A 20,141-nucleotide genomic window follows, 5' to 3' on the forward strand; every position below is an offset into this window, starting at 1 on the left:
CCTCATAAGTGCCAGTTTCATGATAACTCTTAATGGTTTTTGTGACTGCACTTGAAGAAACATTCAAAGTTCTTGAAATGTTCCGTATTGACCTACCTTCATGTCTTAAATGATGGACTGTCGTTTCTCTTTGATTATTTGAGCTGTTCTTGCCATAATATGGACTTGGTCTTTTACCAAATAGGGCTATCTTCTGTATACCACCCATACCTTGTCACAACACAACTGATTGGCTCGAATGGATTAAGAAGGAAATAAATTCCAAACAAATTTGATTTGTTTAACACTTTTTTGGTTACTACATGATTCCATATGTGTTATTTCATAGTTTTGATGTCTTCACTATTATTCTACGAGGTAGAAACTAGTAAAAATATAGAAAAATCATTGAATGAGTAGGTGTTCTAAAACATTTGACCTGTAGTGTATATACAGTAGTCAATATCTTTTCCATCTGGTTTTGGTTGTTTAATTTGACATGGAAACTTTTTTTCCATCCCGAAATTTACCCTTGAGATGGCCCACCTAAGAATTTTCTGTACAGAAATAACTTCTCCCTCCAATGACTGTAATTTCCTCCATATTAAAGGGATAGATTTAATCAATAAAGTCCTTTATCTACTTCCCCAGAGTCGAATGAACTGGAAAAGCTAACATGTTAACTCTTCCTGTGAGTCATTGCGCTAACGCTAGTTAGCATTGGCTAGTGAAACTTCCTCTAAATTCCTTCATACTGGCCGCAGAGTCATCGAAATTGTATCCACAATTGTATTCTGTTGCGGCTAGTGATATTCATGAAAATAATGATATTTCACATGAAACAATCCCACCAAAAATGTTTCCCCAAATTTCCCCTGCAGTACCTCCACGGACCCCAGTATGAAAACCCATGATATAGACCAGGTAGTCCCAAACTGGGGTACGTACGCGCAATGCCATCGGGGGTAAGCCGAATAAAAATGTGATTCCCTTTAAAAAATATAAATATATTTTTTTAAACATTTTTTCTTCACATTTTCAAACAGTCCATTTATATATATATATATATATATATATATATATATATATATTACGAGTGCTGACATGCAACTACACATAGACAATAACCCACAAACTATCCAAGGCATATGGCTACCTAAATATGGTCCCCAATCAGAGACAACAATAAACAGCTGCCTCTGATTGGTCCTCAATCTAGGCAACCATAGACATAAAAAAAAACTAGACTAGATTAACCGCATTTGGGGCGGCAGGGTAGCCTAGTGGTTAGAGCGTTGGACTAGTAACCGGAAGGTTGCAAGTTCAAGTTCAACCCCCCCCCAAACCCCTGTCGTTCTGCCCCTGAACAGGCAGTTAACCCACTGCTCCTAGGCCGTCATTGAAAATAAGAATTTGTTCTTAACTGACTTGCCTGGTTAAATAAAGGTAAAATAAATAAATAAATAAACATACAAAAACCCTAGACAGGCCAAAAACACATATCACCCTCGTCACACCCTGACCTAACCAATCTAATAAAGAAGACAAAGATAACTAAGGTCAGGGCGTGACACTCTTTTCACTACCAAAAATAAAATTAAACCATCTACTGCTCAGTGACATAATGTCAAATGCAGGTAGCCTAGTCAAATAAATAACATTCAATCACATTAACTGTTACAGTCTCTCAGGTCCATATGTAGCCACATGAAGCTGCTGCTCATGTTGGTATCTGTACTGATGGCACAAAAGCCATGACAGGGAGACATAGTGGAGTGGTAATGCGTGTGCAAGCATTTGCTCCCGACGCCACTTGGGTACACTGCATCATCCATCGAGAGTCTCTTGCTGCCAAGGGAATGCCTGACAGCAAGCATTTCGCTACACTTCGCATTAACATCTGCTAACCATGTGTATGTGACAAATAAAAATTTGATTTGAAATACGTTTACAGTGAAAATGGTTAACTTTTTGTTAAAGCAAGGCCCCTGAACTCTCATGTATTTTCTGCACTATGCAATGATATGGGCAGCGGCCATGTAACGCTTTTACAACATGCCCTGGTTATCAAGGGGCAAAGTATTGACACTTCTTTTTGAATTGAGAGACAAGCTTAACGTTTTCTTTACTGACCATCATTTTCTCACACAACTGGCCTATCTGGGTGATGTTTTTTCTCGCCTGAATGATCTGAATCTAGGATTACAGGGACTCTCCGCAACTATATTCCACGTACGGGACAAAATTGAGGCTATGATTAAGAAGTTGGAGCTCTTCTCTGGCTGCATTAACAAAGACAACACACCTCTTTCCATCATTGTATGATTTTTTGTGTGCAAATGAACTCATGCTTACGGACAATGTCAAAGTACATGCACAATTACACAGGTACTTTCACAAAATGGATGACACAAACAACTGGTTTCATTATCCCTTTCATGCCCTGCCTCCAGTCCACTTACCAATATCTGAACAAGAGAGCCTCATTGAAATTGCAACTAGCGGTTCTGTGAAAATGTAATTTAATCAGAAGCCAATGACAGATTTATGGATTGGGCTGTGCTCAGAGTTTCCTGCCTTGGCAAATGGCTCTGTTAAGACACTGATGCCCTTTGCAACCACGTACCTTTGTGAGAGTGGATTCTCGCCCCTCACTAGCATGAAAACTAAATACAGGCACAGACTGTGTGTGGAAAATTATTTAAGACAGAGTCTCTCCAATACAACCCAACATTGCAGAGTTATATGCATTCTTTCAAGCAAACCCTTCTCATTATCCTGTGGTGAGTTATTCACAATCTTCGATGAACAAACAAGGATGTATAAGTAAGATGGTTAAACAAAGAGCAAAATTATTGATTGTTATGTTATTAATTGTGCCCTGGTCCCATAAGAGCTCTTTGTCACTTCCCACGAGCTGGATTGTGACAAAAACTCACACTCATTCCTTTGTTTAATAAATGTATTGTATAGTGTGTGTGTGGCAGGCTTACAATGATGCACCCTGGTGCTAGAGGGTTACGCAGCTGGAGGTTGAACGTTTGAAGGGCTACGGGACTATAAAAAGTTTGGGAACCACTGATATAGGCGATATCTCCATAGTCAATAATCGGAATGAATGTTGACTGAATGATTGGTTTTCTGCTATTTAATGAAAGACAGGACCTGTTTCTATAGAAGAAACCAATTTTCATTCTAAATTTCTTAACTAACTCAACATGCTTTTTGAAACATAGCATTTCATCAATCCGGATGCCCAGATATTTATAAGCGAGGACACGGTCATTGAGGGCACCACCAAAGTACATATAAATAAATGATTAGATACATTTTTACGTGATTTGGAAAATAACATATAGTTGGTTTTAGCTGCATTAAGTACCAACTGTAGTTCAACTAAGGCTTTTTGCAGGTCAATAAAGGCAGATTGAAGCTCTGAGAGCCTGGCCAGCTGTGGGGGCAATGGCATACACAACAGTCTCATCTGCATACAGGTGAAAGTTATTTTTTTTTAAAGGAAAACCAATGTTGTTCATGTAAATAGGGAAAAGGACCAGATCAAGAATCGATCCCTGTGGGACACCTTTTGTTTTGTCCAGATGATCGGATTTAACACCATCAGTAAATACACACTGTGTTCTGCCCTTTTATATATTTTTTAAACCAGCTATGCGTAGCATAGTCTGAGTACATGCCTTTTTGGCAAGGATTCCACTCCTTGCCACTCCTGTCATTAGCCAAAGAGACTGGTCTTTTGGGCAATCTCAACGTTCAATATACAGCCGGATTTACTGCTCAGTTGCTGAATGGTAGTTGGAAAAAACATTTCCATGACAGCTTTATGGAACATGGTGTGTTTTTGCAAATTTGGTTCAATATAGAATTTTAAGAACAAAAACAAACAATACACTTAGGACCTGGTTGAGGTAATTTCCTTGTGAGAAGGCAATGTCAATGCAAGATCATATTGTTCAAAGTGGGTAGAGAGGACTCTATAATGAGATAGAGAAATAATGATGTGGAAAATATTAGCCTACAAGATTCAATTGAGCTGTGTTTGTTTCAGGAGAGGAAAGAAAAGCAAAATGGCCACCTGTCGTAATTCCTTACACATATGCTGATCGTCATGTCTTGCTTACATTTTTGCATTTACATTTCAGTTATATTATTTGTCCATCCTCTTATCAATCGCTAGTAGTTTCATATTTTGGCCTTTACTTTTTAGCCCATAGAAACGCATTGAATAACACATTCATGAATGGCAAAAAAGACAGTCAAATAATACTTCATAAGGAACACGTTTTTGATGTGTCTGTCCTATATCTAGGAGATATAAGAAAGCTCAAGAAATGTGTGTTTTTTGGACACATTTAACTCGTTTTTTTGTTGGCACAAAACTACCTCGATACTTATATACATTTGTATTGGTTAGCTTCAGTCACGTCCCGTGACACTTGTGGGGGTCGTAAAGGAAAACGTATAACACCATCGTGTTTTTGAGAGTATCCCCTTTCTATAGAGTGGTTAGTTGGCCAAACTGTTAGGATTCTACAGACATTTTCCTGAGAATAGCGATTTCCGGGATGTCTCATGGTCAACAAACAGCACTGTAGCTCTGCCACTTTCCACCGCAGATGCAGACATAGGCAGATGTGGTGGATTGAGACACCGCTATAAACTGATGGATTTAGATTGGGATTGTTTTTTCATCACGTTATTTAGATTGACACACAGGTGCTTCAATAGACTCTTAAGGAGTTAAGGGATGGAGTCCAGACAGGCTACTTTAGAAACTTTCTAAATGGACATAGAGAATAAGCAAACTCTCTCTCTCTCTCTCTCTCTCTCTCTCTCACACACACACACACACACACACACACACACACAAAGCCTAAAAGGGCCCTTCAATCACCACCGCACCTCAGACACACACAAAACACACTTCTCCTATTTAAAACTAAGACACAACTTTAAATCTTGGCCGTTGTCCATCAGAAAGTAGGACTAGGCTACATTATAGCATAATGCTAAAATGATATAGCCTATCAATTTAATTGACCAGGAAGGTTTAAAGGGGGGAGAGAGAGACAGCTATAATATTACTAGAGAAGTTGGTTATGTAATTATTGTCCCAGAAATTGCCTTATTCCAGAGGAAGATATGCACAGCATTAGTTTTTTTCAAACTAAGCTTGAAGATATTTCAAGATCATGTCTAGACGATAAAATGCTACAATGATCACTCATGCTTGGCTGCCAAATGTATAGGTGTCCCCGTACAGTAGGTCTAAAATTTAAATTGAGGAAATGTGATCATAATGTTTTTTGCGATCCACTTTAGACGTCCCTCCTAATTGAAAAGACACCCCATCCTGCTGTGAGCTGCTGGACAGCGCACTTGCACTTGATATGCATTTATTGATGAAAGTTAACTTGCCATTTCCAAGAAGGACCTCAGTGGGGAATTGGGGATTCCCTGCTTTGTGATCTGTTGCCTACATCAACAGCCAAGGTTTCATTAAATAGGCCGAGGCTCAATACTTTTTTATTGCACATTTAATTAAACTGACCATTTGGCAATGTTCAACTGCAATTCATTGGCACAAGATGTGCATCAGACAAAACAAATTGTTTGTCTCTGGCTTGCTTAGTGGTCGCCTAATTCACTGTCGTAGGCTAGGCCTAATATACAGGCCAGCATACGAATAATGGATTATATTATTTCTTTAACCAGTAGCCTAGCCCAATGTGTGTCCCAGAAGTAGCAATACAGCTTGGTCACTTTTTATGAGCAATTAAAAATATATACTGAATTAAAATATGAACACAACATGTAAAGTGCTGGTTCCATGTCTCATGAGCTAAAATAAAAATCCCAGAAATGTTCCATATGCACAAAAAGCTTATTTCTCTCCAATTTTGTGCACAAATTTGTTTACATCCCTGCCAGTGAGCATTTCTCCTTTGTCAAGATAATCCATCCACCTGACAGGTGTGGCATATCAAGAAGCTGATTAAATAGCATGGTCATTACACAGGTGCACCTTGTGCTTGGGGACAACAAAATGCCACTCTAAAATGTGCAGTTGTCAGGAATGTCCACCAGAGCGGTTGCCAGAGAATTGAATGTTTATTTCTCTCCAGCTCCAATGTAATTTTAGAGAATATGGCAGTATGTCCAACAAGCCTCACAGCCGCAGACCACGTGTAACCACACCAGCCCAGGACCTCCACATCTGGCTTCTTCACCTGCGGGATCGTCTGAGACCAGCCACCCAGACAGCTGATGAAACTGACGAGTATTTATGTCTGTAATAATACCCTTTTGTGGGGAAAAACTCTTTCTGATTGTCTGGGCCTGGCTTCCCAGTGAGTGGGCCTATATGCCCTCCCAGGCTCACCCATGTCTGTGCCCCTGCACAGTCATGTGAAATTCAAAGATTAGGGCCTAATGAATTTATTTCAATTGATTTATTTCCTTATATTATCTAACTCACCCATTGTTGCATGTTGAATTTATATTTTTCTTCAGTATATATTTGAGGAAGGAAGCACCTTGCTCTTGAATGCGCTATATGAAATAGGCTACAGGTTTCGCAATGAACTGGCGGTCTAATGTGATCTGTGTGATCTGATCAAAATGCAATACAAACGGAAATCCTGTTCTCCCACACTCAATGATTATGTTTACAATGAAATGTTTTACATCATCATAATGCTGGAATGTTCATATTTGAAGATTTCCCGAAAGGCCCTTCTCTTTGACAAATGACAGGAGTGACAAGGAGTGTGGCTGAAAAGCCACACGCAGCCTGGTCCAGACCAATTGATGAAATTCTCTGAATAAGTAATGAGTGGTCCACAGTGTAGAATGCTTTAGACAGGTAAATAAAAACGTTTTTCTTCTTACTGTACACTTCTAAGAAGTACTCCTTAAAATCTACAGTTTATATCACACACCGGGGTTTAAGTCAATTCGGAATTTCTGAATTGAATTCAATTGTCCATGCCCAGTGGTGTAAAGTACTTAAGTAAAATACTTTAAAGTACTACTTAAGTAGATTTTTGGGGTATCTGTAATTGACTTTACTATTTATATTTTTGCCAACTTTTACTTCACTACATTCTTAAAGAAAATAATGTACATTTTCCCTGACACCCAAAATAACTCGTTAAATTTTGACAAGAAAATTGTGAAATTCACACACTTATCAACAGAACATCCCTGGTCATCCCTACTGCCTCTAATCTGGCGGACTCACTAAACACACATGCTTTGTTTGTAAATTATGTCTGAAGGTTGGAATGTGCCCCTGGCTATCCCCCCCCCCAAAAAAGAAGAAAATTGTGCCATCTGGTTTGCTTAATATAGAATTTGAAGTGGTTTATACGTTTACTTTTAATACTGTACATTTAAAACCAAATACTTTTAGATTTTTACTCAAGTAGTATTTTACTGGATGATTTTCACTTGAGAAATCTTCTATCAAGGGATCTTTGTCATACTTTTAGTCAAGTATGACAATTGACAAATTTTTCCACCACTGGCAACACACAGGAACCAGAATTTGAATTGAATTCGAATCAAAGTAAGTAGAATTTTATCGAAACAGAGAGTATAGTAATTCAACTGAGACATTAAACATATGAGTATCATTCTTTTGACAAATATTTTGACTAAAGCATCTGCCACATCTTTCTAACGAATCCAGATAAGATTTCAAATATGTCAAACAGTATTTTCTGTGCATGTTTGTCATAATATGTTAGGTTGTTCCCATCCATTCTGGAGTGTTCGATATAATGCTTTCAGGGAAATGTATTTTTATCATATTTAATTACATGTAAGTGAATTATAAATTATTACAGACAACCTACAAAATAATCTTACAGTATTTCCAGACCACTGTCATTATTTAAAACTATGTTTAGGAGGATTCATTTTTTAAATGAACATTTTCAAAACATGGAAGGATCTGACCCTTTTTTTCAGCTTTCACCTAAAATGACATACCCAAATCTAACTGCCTGTAGCTCTGGACTTGAAGCAAGGATATGCATATTTTTGATACCATTTGAAAGGAAACACTTTGATGTTTGTGGAAATTTGAAGTTAATGTCGGCGACTATAACACATTAGATCTGGTAAAAGATGACGCATCTTTTGGATTTGTTTTGTTCCATCATCTTTGAAATGCAAGAGAAAGGCCATAATGTATTATTGCAGTTAATGAGCAAGTTAGATTTTGGCCGCTAGGTGGCAGCAGTGTGTGTGCAAAGTTTCAGATTGATCCAGTGAAGCATTTCAAAACTGGACAATATTTTGTATCAAGTCTACCCAAATGTGCCGAATTGGTCAATTTTTATTTTATTTCATTTATTTAACCTTTATTTAACCAGGTAGGCAAGTTGAGAAGTTCTCATTTACAATTGCGACCTGGCCAAGATAAAGAAAAGCAGTTTGAAACATACAACAACACAGAGTTACACATGGAGTAAAACAAACATACAGTCAATAATACAGTAGAAAAATAAGTCTATATACAGTATGATGTGAGCTAATGAGGTGAGATAAGGGAGGTAAAGGCAAAAAAAGGCCATGGTGGCGAAGTAAATACAATATAGCAAGTAAAACACTGGAATGGTAGATTTGCAGTGGAAGAATGTGCAAAGTAGAAATAAAAAATAATGGAGCAAAATAAATAAATAAATACAGTAGGGGAAGAGATAGTTGTTTGGGCTAAATTATAGATGGGCTATGTACAGGTCCAGTAATCTGTGAGCTGCTCTGACAGCTGGTGCTTAAAGCTAGTGAGGGAGATAAGTGTTTCCAGTTTCAGAGATTTTTATAGTTCGTTCCAGTCATTGGCAGCAGATAACTGGAAGGAGAGGCGGCCAAAGGAAGCATTGGTTTTAGGGGTGACCAGAGAGATATACCGGCTGGAGCGCGTGCTACAGGTGGGTGCTGCTATAGTGACCAGAGCATAGATAAGGGGGGACTTTACCTAGCAGGGTCTTGTAGATGACCTGGAGCCAGTGGGTTTGGCGACGAGTATGAGGCGAGGGCCAGCCAACGAGAGCGTACAGGTCGCAGTGGTGGGTAGTATATGGGGCTTTGGTGACAAAACAAATGGCACTGTGATAGAGTGCATACAATTTATTGAGTAGGGTATTGGAGGCTTGAGTGAAGGATGCTTTGTTGCGAAATAGGAAGCCAATTCTAGATTTAACTTTGGATTGGAGATGTTTGATGTGAGTCTGGAAGGAGAGTTTACAGTCTAACCACACACCTAGGTATTTGTAGTTGTCCACATATTCTAAGTCAGAACCGTCCAGAGTAATGATGCTGGACGGGCGGGCAGGTGCAGGCAGCGATCGGTTGAAGAGCGTGCATTTAGTTTTACTTGTATTTAAGAGCAGTTGGAGCCCATGGAAAGGGAGTTGTATGGCATTGAAGCTCGTCTGAAGGGTTCTTAACACAGTGTCCAAAGAAGGGCCAGAAGTATACAGAATGGTGTCGTCTGCGTAGAGGTGGATCAGAGACTCACCAGCAGCAATAGCGACATCATTGATGCATACAGAAAAGAGAGTCGGGCCAAGAATTGAACCCTGTGGCACCCCCATAGAGACTGCCAGAGGCCCGGACAACAGGCCCTCCGATTTGACACACTGAACTCTATCAGAGAAGTAGTTGGTGAACCAGGCGAGGCAATCATTTGAGAAACCAAAGATATCGAGTCTGCCGATGGGGATGTGGTGATTGACAGAGTCGAAAGCCTTGGCCAGGTCAATGAATATGGCTGCTAAGATATGATTTAGGACCTTGGGTCACCTCAGCCACGCTCATGACCAACTCTGAAACCAGATTGCATAGCAGAGAAGGTACGGTGGGATTCGAAATGGTCGGTAATCTGTTTGTTGACTTGGCTTTCGAAGACTTTAGGCAGGGCAGGATAGATATAGGTCTGTAGCAGTTTGGGTCAAGAGTGTCTCCCCCTTTGAAGAGGGGATGACCGCAGCTGCTTTCCAATCTTTGGGAATCTCAGACGACACAACTACTGGATTTGGGAGAAGGAGAAATGGGGAAGGCTTGGGCGAGTTGCTGTGTGGGGTACAGTGCAGTTGACCGGGGTAGCCAGGTGGTAAGCATGGCCAGCCATAGAAAAATGCTTATTCAAATTCTCAATTATAGTGGATTTATCGGTGGTAACAGAGTTTCCTATCCTCAGTGCATTGGGCAGCTGGGAGGAGGTGTTCTTTCTCCATGGACTTTAGTGTCCCAGAACTTTTTGGAGTTTGTGTTGCAGGAAGGAAATTTCTGCATGTTAAATCTAGCCTTGGCTTTTCTAACTGCCTGTGTATATTGGTTTCTGACTTCCCTGGAAAGTTGCATATCACGGGGCTGTTCGATGCTAATGCAGAATGCCATAGGCTGTTTTTGTGTTGGTTAAGTGTTCCCTTTATTATTTTGAGCAGTGTATAACACTGTATTTGTTTCAAAGCACATCTCTCTGACAGCAGGCATCTCTCATGTTGAGACTACGGTCTCTTTGCAGATAAGCCCTGCATGAACACATCAATAAACAACAGTGACACTATACATAGCTACACTGAGTATACAAAACATTAAGAACAGATGCTCTTTCCATCAGTTTTTAATGCTCAACAGTTTCCCGTGTATCAAGAATGGTCCACGACCCAAAGGATATCCAGCGAAATTGACACAACTGTGGGAGGCATTAGAGTCAACATGGGACAGCATCCCTGTGGAATGCTTTCGACACCTTGTAGAGTCCATGCACCGATGAAATGAGGCTGTTCTAAGGGCAAAGTTTACTCATCAATTACACATGAAAAGCAAACATAAAACACAAAGCAAAACCCAATCATATCAAACAAACACATTCTTCAGTAAAAAAAAGACCCTCTAACATCCACCACAATTGCCCAAGAGGCACCAACTTCATCAACTTTAAGTAGTTTTTTTTAGATAATTCCACATGAGAGGAGCAAAAAAAACAAAGCATATATAAATAACTCCAGGGTTAGCCATACCTGAGTCCGGGTCTGCTAGGGGGCGCTATTTTCATTTTTACAAAAATAACGTTCCCAAAGTAAACTGCCTATTTCTCAGGACCAGATGTTAGAATATGCATATAATTGACAGCTTAAGATTGAAAACACTCTAAAGTTTCCAAAACTGTAGAAATATTGTCTGTGAGTATAACAGAACTGATATTGCAGACGAAAAATCCAATCAGGAAGTGACTCTTATTTTGAAACCCCTGTCTTTCTATGCATCCCTATTGCCCATTGAAAGGGATATCTGTCACGTTCTTTCAAAATCGAACCCAGAAGCAGACCAGGACAAGGAGAGTAGGAAGAAGGTGAGTATTTATTTACAAGTGAATGTGAATGGGTAGATATATCCAGGTGGCGTAGAGGGCAGCTGTAGTGAGTTGATGGGAGTAAATAGGTGGATCCAATGGGGTAGCGGAATCCCCCGACGACCAGGCGGGAATGGGGTAAGTAACTGAAGACAGAACAAACCGGGTTAAGTTTAAGGCAAGCAATACGTAAAAAACAACAAAACAAATTCTATCCAACTTGAGGCTGATACTATGGCACAACATACTGTTCATGGCTAACGATCCGGCAGGGAATGGATGTCAGGTCAGAGCTTTTGAAGGGGAGAGGGGATGATCAGGACAGGTGTGCAGATTACTGATGGGATACAGGTGCGGGTGAACATCGATCTCCCAACAAGCTAATTCGCCCGGCAACCAGACAGGGTGCGTTCCAGGACACCGGAAACACACTCCAGGACAGAAACACAGAAAAACACAGACTCAGGAAGCGGGATTCGTGACAGTACCCCCCCTCCGACGAACGCCACCGGGCGGACTACCTGGAGCGCCAGGGTGGAGGCGGTAGAAGTCACGAAGCAGGTCGTCATCAAGGATTTGACGCCGAGGAATCCAACTCCTCTCCTCTGGACCATATCCTTCCCAATCCACGAGATATTGGAAACCTCCGATCATCCGAGGAGGAGGACGGGGAGGAGGGGGCAACAGAGGACTGAGGAGAATCGGCTTGAGGCAGGAGACATGAAAGGTGGGGTGTACTCGAAGCGTTGCCGGAAAATTGAGTCGGACCACAACAGGGTTAATGATTCTCTCCACCACAAACGGACCAATGAACTTTGGTGACAGTTTCCTTGACTCAGTCCGTAGAGGAAGATCCCGTGTAGCCAACCAAACCTTATCTCCGATGGTATAAGCGGGAGCAGGAATACGGCGATGATTCGCCTGGATCTGATACCGGTCAGAAACTCTAAGAAGGACCTTCCTGGCCCGATGCCAGGTCCGGTGGCAACGACGAATGTGGGCCTGGACAGAAGGAACCGAAAGATCCCTCTCCTGAGAAGGAAACAAGGGAGGTTGGTATCCGTACAGGCATTGGAAGGGGGACATCCCAGTGGCAGATGAAGGAAGGGTATTATGGGCATACTCGACCCAGGGTAATTGAGATGACCAAGAGGTGGGATCAGAGGAGACAAGACAACGCAGCGTGGACTCCATCTTCTGGTTGGCTCTCTCCGCCTGACCATTAGATTGTGGGTGAAATCCAGAAGTGAGACTGACTGTAGCTCCAATGGCCAAACAGAAGGATCTCCAGACAGCAGAGGTAAACTGAGGACCACGGTCAGAAACAATGTCACTGGGCAATCCGTGGACCCTGAAAACCTCCCTAACCAGGATCTCGGACGTCTCCGTGGCAGATGGAAGCTTGGAGAGAGGGACAAAATGAGCAAACTTGCTGAATCTGTCCACAATGGTCAGAATGACCGTGTTCCCAACAGAAGGGGGAAATCCCGTGACAAAATCCAGGGCCAGATGCGACCAAGGTCGCCGAGGAATAGGTAGGGGGTGAAGAAGCCCAGAGCTGGGCCGATTGGTACTCTTGTTCTGAGCACAAACAGGACATGGGGCAACAAACCTCTGGGTATCTTCTCCCATGGCAGGCCACCAAAATCGTCTGCGCAGTGGCGCCATAGTCCGAGCAACGCCAGGGTGACAAGCTATCTTGCTGGCGTGGGACCACTGAAGAACAGCAGAACGGACCGACTCAGGCACGAACAACCGACCGGGTGGACCGTTACCGGGGCCGGGCTGCGTCCGAAGGGCCGCCATCATATCCTCCTCAATCCTCCATGTAACGGCTCCCACGACAAGGTTCTGGGGAAGAATCGTCTCAGTCTTGGCCCCACTCTCATCCGTCTTGGAGAACCAACCGGGACAAGGCGTCCGCTTTGCCGTTCTTCGACCCAGGTCGGAACGTCAGGGAAAAATTGAAGCGTCCAAAAAACAAAGCCCACCTGGCCTGACGGGAGTTGAGACGTTTAGCCGATTGCACGTAAGCCAGATTCTTGTGGTCAGTCCAGACCACAAACGGTTGCTCCGCTCCCTCCAACCAGTGACGCCACTCCTCCAAGGCAAGCTTCACAGCGAGAAGCTCCCGGTTACCCACATCGTAGTTTCTCTCAGCTGGTGAAAGACGACAAGAGTAGAAGGCGCAGGGATGGAGTTTACCGTCAGTGGAGCTACGCTGGGACAGGATGGCTCCCACCCCCACATCAGACGCGTCCACCTCAACAACAAACTGACGGGAAGTGTCAGGTTGAGAGAGAATCGGCGCGTTGGTGAATCGGCTCTTCAAGTTCAGAAATGCTCGGTCTGCCTCAGGAGTCCAACAGAAAATTCTGGTGCAAGACGTCAGAGCAGTTAAAGGGGCGGCCACCCGGCTGTAATCACGGATAAACCTCCGATAGAAGTTCGCAAATCCCAGGAATCTCTGGAGCTGCAATCTCGTACCGGGCCGGGCCCAATCCCGAACCGCCCGAACCTTCTCTTGGTCCATCTTGATCTCACCCCTGGAGATGATGTACCCGAGGAAGGATGTAGTGTGGGTGTGAAAATCACACTTCTCTGCCTTCACAAACAGACGGTTCTCCAATAACCGCTGCAGGACCTGCTTAACATGCTGGATGTGGCTGGAAAGCTCCTTGGAGAAAATCAGGATGTCATCCAGGTAAACGAACACAAACAGACCGATCATATCCCTCAGCAAGTCATTCACCAAACCTTGGAACACTGCTGGAGCGTTGGAAAGTCCAAACGGCATCACCTGGTACTCAAAATGTCCCATAGGTGTATAGAATCCAGTCAACCACTCGTCCCCCTCTTTGATCCGAACCAGATGATACGCATTGCGTAGATCAAGCTTCGTAAACACAGTAGCACCCTGTAAAGAATCGAAAGCGGAGCTCATCAAGGGCAAGGGGTACTTGTTCTTGACCGTAATATCATTCAACCCCCGATAATCAATACACGGTCGAAGAGAGCCATCCTTCTTACTCACAAAAAAAAATCCAGCTCCCAGGGGTGATGACGAGGGACGATCCGGCAGGGAATGGATGTCAGGTCAGAGCTTTTGAAGGGGAGAGGTGATGATCAGGACAGGTGTGCAGATTACTGATGGGATACAGGTGCGGGTGAACATCGATCTCCCAACAAGCTAAATCGCCCGGCAACCAGACAGGGTGTGTTCCAGGACACCGGAAACACACTCCAGGACAGAAACACAGGCAAACACAGACTCAGGAAGCGGGATTCGTGACAATATCAACCAGATGTCTTTTTCTGTGGCTTCCCTATGGTGTCTACAGTCTTTAGACGTAGTTTCAGGCCTTTATTTTGAAGAATGAGCGTAAACGTCCACATTGCGTAAGTTGTCAGTTGTTGGCACTCAGTGTGATTTTTGTGCTAAACAGAGAGGTAGCCATTTTTCCTCCCGGTCCTAGTGAAAAGCCAACTGTCCCGGTTGATATATTATCGAATAGATATTTGAAAAACACCTTGAGGATTGATTATAAAAAATGTTTGCCATGTTTCTGTCGATATTATGAATAGAATTTGGAATTTTTGTCTGCGTTGTCGTGACCACTATTTCCAGTGGATTCCTAGGCATAACACATCAAACTAACGGAGGTATTTGGATATAAAAAATATCTTTATGGAACAAAAGGAACATTTGCTGTCTAACTGGGAGTCTCGTGAGTGAAAACATCCGAAGATCAAAGGTAAACGATTGAGAGCAGTCAGGTCTGGAGAGAACCAAGGGCTATATCTTTTCCTGGTTCTAAATTTATTGAATGGGGCATGCTTATTTAAGATGGTGAGGAAGGCATTTAAAAAAAATAACCAGGCATCCTCTACTGACGGGATGAGGTCAATATCCTTCTAAGATACCCGGGCCAGGTCGATTAGAAAGTCCTGCTCGCTGAAGTGTTTCAGGGAGCGTTTGACAGTGATGAGTGGAGGTGGCTTGACCGCTGACCCATTACGGATGCAGGCAATGAGGCAGTGATTGCTGAGATCTTGGTTGAAAACAGCAGAGATGTATTTAGTTGGTTAGGATAATATCTATGAGGGTGCCCGTGTTTACAGCTTTGGGGTGGTACCTGGTAGGTTCATTGATAATTTGTGTGAGATTGAGGGCATCAAGTTTAGATTGTAGGATGGCCGGGGTGTTAAGCATGTTTCAGTTTAGCAGCACGAGCTCTGAAGATAGATGGGGGGCAATCTATAGCAGGCGGCAACGGTGAGAGACTTGTTTTTAGAGAGTTGTATTTTTAAAAGTAGAAGTTCAAATTGTTTGGGTACAGACCTGGATAGTAGGACAGAGGTTTGTAGGCTATCTCTGCAGTACATTGCAACACCGCCCCCTTTGGCCGTTCTATCTTGTCTGAAAATGTTGTTGTTAGGGATGGAGATTTCAGAGTTTTTGGTGGTCTTCCTGAGCCAGGATTCAGACATGGCTAGGACATCCGGGTTGGCAGAGTGTGCTAAAGCAGTGAATAAAACAAACTTAGGGAGGAGGCTTCTAATGTGAACATGCATGAAACCAAGGCTATTACGGTTACAGAAGTCATCAAAAGAGAGCGCCTGGGGAATAGGAGTGGAGCTAGGCACTGCAGGACCAGGACTAACCTCTACATCACCAGACGAACAGAGGAGGAGTAGGATAAGGGTACGGCTAAAAGCTATGAGAATTGGTCATCTAGGACGTACGGGAACAGAGTGTAAAAGGAGGTTTATGGGGGCAACAAAATAGCTTCAAGGTATAATGTACAGACAAAGGTATGGTAGGATGTGATTACAGTGGAGGTAAACCTAGCTATTGAGTGATGATAAGAGAGCTATTGTCTCTAGAAACATCAACATCATTGAGACCAGGTGATGTCATCGCGTGGCATTGTCCGATAGACCTATTCAGATAGCAGCCGATAGAGACAGCTAATGATTAGCGGGCCGCAGATGGGCGTTCAAGTAACGTCGCGACGGAGGGGCCAGTTGGATAACTCCCTCGGGCAGATAACGTCGGTAGTCCGGTCGTGAAGGCCCGGTGGGGCTCTGCATCGGCAGTAAAACGGGTCCGGATAGGTGATTGTAGCCCAGGAGTGGCTGATGGAACTCTTCTTCTGGCTAGCTCCGGAATAATTTATGGTTGCTCCGCGACAGACGTGAGCAATAGTCACTCGGATAGCAGCTAGATAGCTGCAAAATCCAGGTGTAAATGTCCAGAGCTTGCGGTAGAAATCCGGGAATATTGCCTTGTCTGAGTCGCGTTGTTCAAAACTGGCGATAGCTTTACGAGCTAAAGGATAGCTGATGACCACCAACCGTGGTTAGCTGAATACTAACAATAGCCAGTAAACTGACTAGCTTCTGGCTAGCTTCTGGTTAGCTTCTAGCTAGCTTCTATTGTGGATTTCAGATTTGAGGTGAATAATACTTTCTTTTTATTTTATTGGTGAGGCGGGTTGTAAGAGAATGTTTTGAAGTTGAGATTTTTTGAAAAAAATATATAAAAAGAAATGTGAGGAAAATATGTAAATATGTGTATATACAGTACTGTATATACACAGGACAAGACGAGGACAAAGGACATCTGACTGCTATGCCATCTTGGGACAATATATTATTGATTGATTATTAATTGATACATTTTCCAAGTACATAACTATAGAAAACATCCAAAAATGATATGATAATACAAAATGTAAGTTTACACACTGCCAGGAATGTCATACATGATGGATCATTAGCTTATACACTAACATTCACACATCTAGATGGCTGGGCGGGGTGGGTGTGGAGCCAGACACACCAGGGGTTCAAACTGTAGAACCCAGTTCCTACTTTTGAACATAAAAATGTATTTTATCAAACAAAACTATGCTACATTCATCTCTGGGACACTCAGGATGACAAATCAGAGCAAGATTAATGAATGTAAGTACATTATTTACCTTCAGAGGTGAATGTATCAAACCAGTTGCCGTGATAAGTTTTTTGATGTTGTGCACTCTCCTCAAACAATAGCATGGTCTTTTTTCACTGTAATAGCTACCTTAAACTGGACAGTGCAGTTAGATTAAGAATAATTGAATATTTCTGCCCATATAAGACATGTCTATGTCTGGGGAAATGTTCTTGTTAATCACATTAGCGCACGTTAGCTCAACCTTCCCGGTGGAGGGACACCGATCCCTTAGAGGTTAAACATAACAATAGACAGGTGCATGATGATGTATGGAATAAATTAGCCATTTGAATGTCAATTAATTTAATTTAATCAATTTCTACTTCATTGAATTGAAATTAAATTCCAATTCTGCTTCCTGTGGGGTGTGGCCAATTCAAAGTAATGAATTAAAGACCAATTCCCAACCTAATTCAGAATTGACACCCAAGCCTATCACAGACATTATGTCTGCTATTACAACATGTATTAGAATCAACAAGTTATTGACAAAGCATTAACGAAAATAAATCATAGCTGGATATACTGACGACAGCCATCACTAAAAATAAAACATGGGCTGGACTCTTATGCACATACACACAGCTGTAACCGCTACACAAAGCTCTGTTGTAACCTAGCAACAGCTTCTGCAAAGCAGAAGACCAATTCATGTCTCTACTTTAGCTGACTCATTTTTAGACCAAAGAGCATTTAACTTATGTTTGGGCAAAAGCAATAATATAACATAACGTTGGACTCCTGTAATAGTACAGAAAGACTTGACCCAGCGGCCAAAACTAATTGCAATGACAAAATTACAAACTGCTATGCCTGCTGCAAAGAGGAATGGTACAAGACCTACACTTCACTTCCTACACTACAGCATGCAGCCCATCAAAGGGCATCTTAGATCTTCTTTAGATTTTTCTGCACCTTATGTGTGGAATGCACTTTAAAATTGGTGGAATTGGTGCCTCGGGCATTTCAGATAGTTGTTAGGGTACCTTTTTACTAAAGAATGTGTCTGTTTTTTTATGATTGTGTTTTGCTTTTGGCATATTGTTGTGCATAATAATGTGTATTTTAATGTGTATATGAATGTGTTTATTGTATTTTAATGTGTATTGTTGTGCTATACAGGTGTCATCTGGAAAAGAGACCTTGGTTTCAGCATAGACTCCCTGACAAAATAAAGGTTAAATAGAAAGGTAACTAATTATGCAAATGTTCGGAAAAGCAAAGGATGAAACGGACTTAACACCCATGAAAAGTGTCCGTTTTTTGCATACTGTGGTCACACAGTTTGGATGGAAGGTATGCTCAGGTGGCAAGAGCATCATGTAACAGGAAGTGTATTAAGATAATTGAGACAGAGAGAGAGGGAGAGAATCTTCTTTGTTTTTCACTTCTTATTCTGCTGGGACTCATATTGTTACATACAGTATAACACAATTGTTGAAGCAGTTGTTACAATTTGTTCTGACTATAAATCTACATTTACTTTTCATGCCAGTCTTGAATCGAACTTAAGTTTGAAACTGAAGGTCTGTCTGAGGAGTATAGTGAGAGACAGGGTGGGAGAGAAAGAAGGATGAGAGAGACTGTATGTAGGCGTGTGAGAGATGGACAGAGAGATGGAGGGATTATAGTGTGTTTGTATAGAGGAAAGACAGTTGGTTGGTTTTAAACATAGGGCTGAGAAAGATACATATTCCAGCATACAGTAAATTAGGGAGAAACAGACTCAGTGACGCACTGCAGTTTTGTGGTTTTGCCATAAGGCAAAGTGTATGTGAATGTGAGTGTATGTGAAGTTTAATAGCTAATCTCATACTATTCTACATGTTTTGCCAGAGGCTGAAAGAAAATGCAGCTTTTTTAAAGCTAACTTCCTGCAATTCTACACATATTGCCATGGGGCAGAGAGAAAATGTGCAGTTGTATAGCTAACCTCATGCAATTCTACACATTTTGCATTGAGGCTGAGAGAGTTTGGCAATTTCAAAGCTAATTTCATGTTATTCTACACATTTTTCCATGAGGCTGAGAGAAAATGTTGCCGTTTTACAGCAACCGGAGCCCGTGGGCCATGTGGGGTTGCAGGGTTTTTAGTACCCCAGTGCTGAGACTGTGATGTGTGTGTGTGTGTGTGTGTGTGTGTGTGTGTGTGTGTGTGTGTGTGTGTGTGTGTGTGTGTGTGTGTGCATGTGTGTGTTTTGATTTTGAATTGGAGTGAGAAAGAGAGAGCAAGAGAGAGCGATACATAGTTTTAGGAGTTTTCCGTGTCTCTCCCTGAAGCAGTGACTCTGGGAGAATCTGAAATTGCATACTCGTTGCGTCCTCTCTCCTCTCCCCCTTGCCTCCTTCTCAAAACCCATTGGTGGAGAAGGTCAGAGGGGAGGGACGTCTGGCTTTCTCATCCAATGAGTTTTGAGAGACGAGGAGAGAGGACAGAAGACGTGAGGAGTATGCAATTGAAATCTTTCCTCTGCCCCCTGCCAACATGGACTCCCTGATGGCTACAGCAACCTCACAGTAAGTCTTCTATACATTCCTACCCCAGCTGCTTTGGCCCCTCTCCTCCTCACCACCACACTCTCCAACTACTCCTCCAAGTCCTTGCACTTTCTTCCCTCTCTCTCCCTCCCCGCGTTCTCTTTCTCTACTTCCCTCCCTCTCTCTCTCTCTCGCCCTTTCTCCTACTCTCCCCCTGTCCCTCCCTCCCCCTCTCTCCCTCTCAAGCCTGAGAGTAATTATAGGGCTATTGCAGGGAGGAGGAAAGAAAAGAAAGGA

The 20,141-nt window shown here is 42.3% G+C and overlaps 1 protein-coding gene across 2 annotated transcripts in view; it reads right to left on the minus strand.

Annotated features, from left to right (window-relative positions):
• Positions 1-20,141, minus strand: part of LOC109865315 (Krueppel-like factor 12) — a 151,329-nt gene that overhangs the window by 86,159 nt on the left and 45,029 nt on the right. The window lies entirely within an intron of this gene.

This window comes from Oncorhynchus kisutch, linkage group LG2 (genome assembly GCF_002021735.2).
Source record: "Oncorhynchus kisutch isolate 150728-3 linkage group LG2, Okis_V2, whole genome shotgun sequence".
NCBI lineage: Eukaryota > Metazoa > Chordata > Actinopteri > Salmoniformes > Salmonidae > Oncorhynchus > Oncorhynchus kisutch.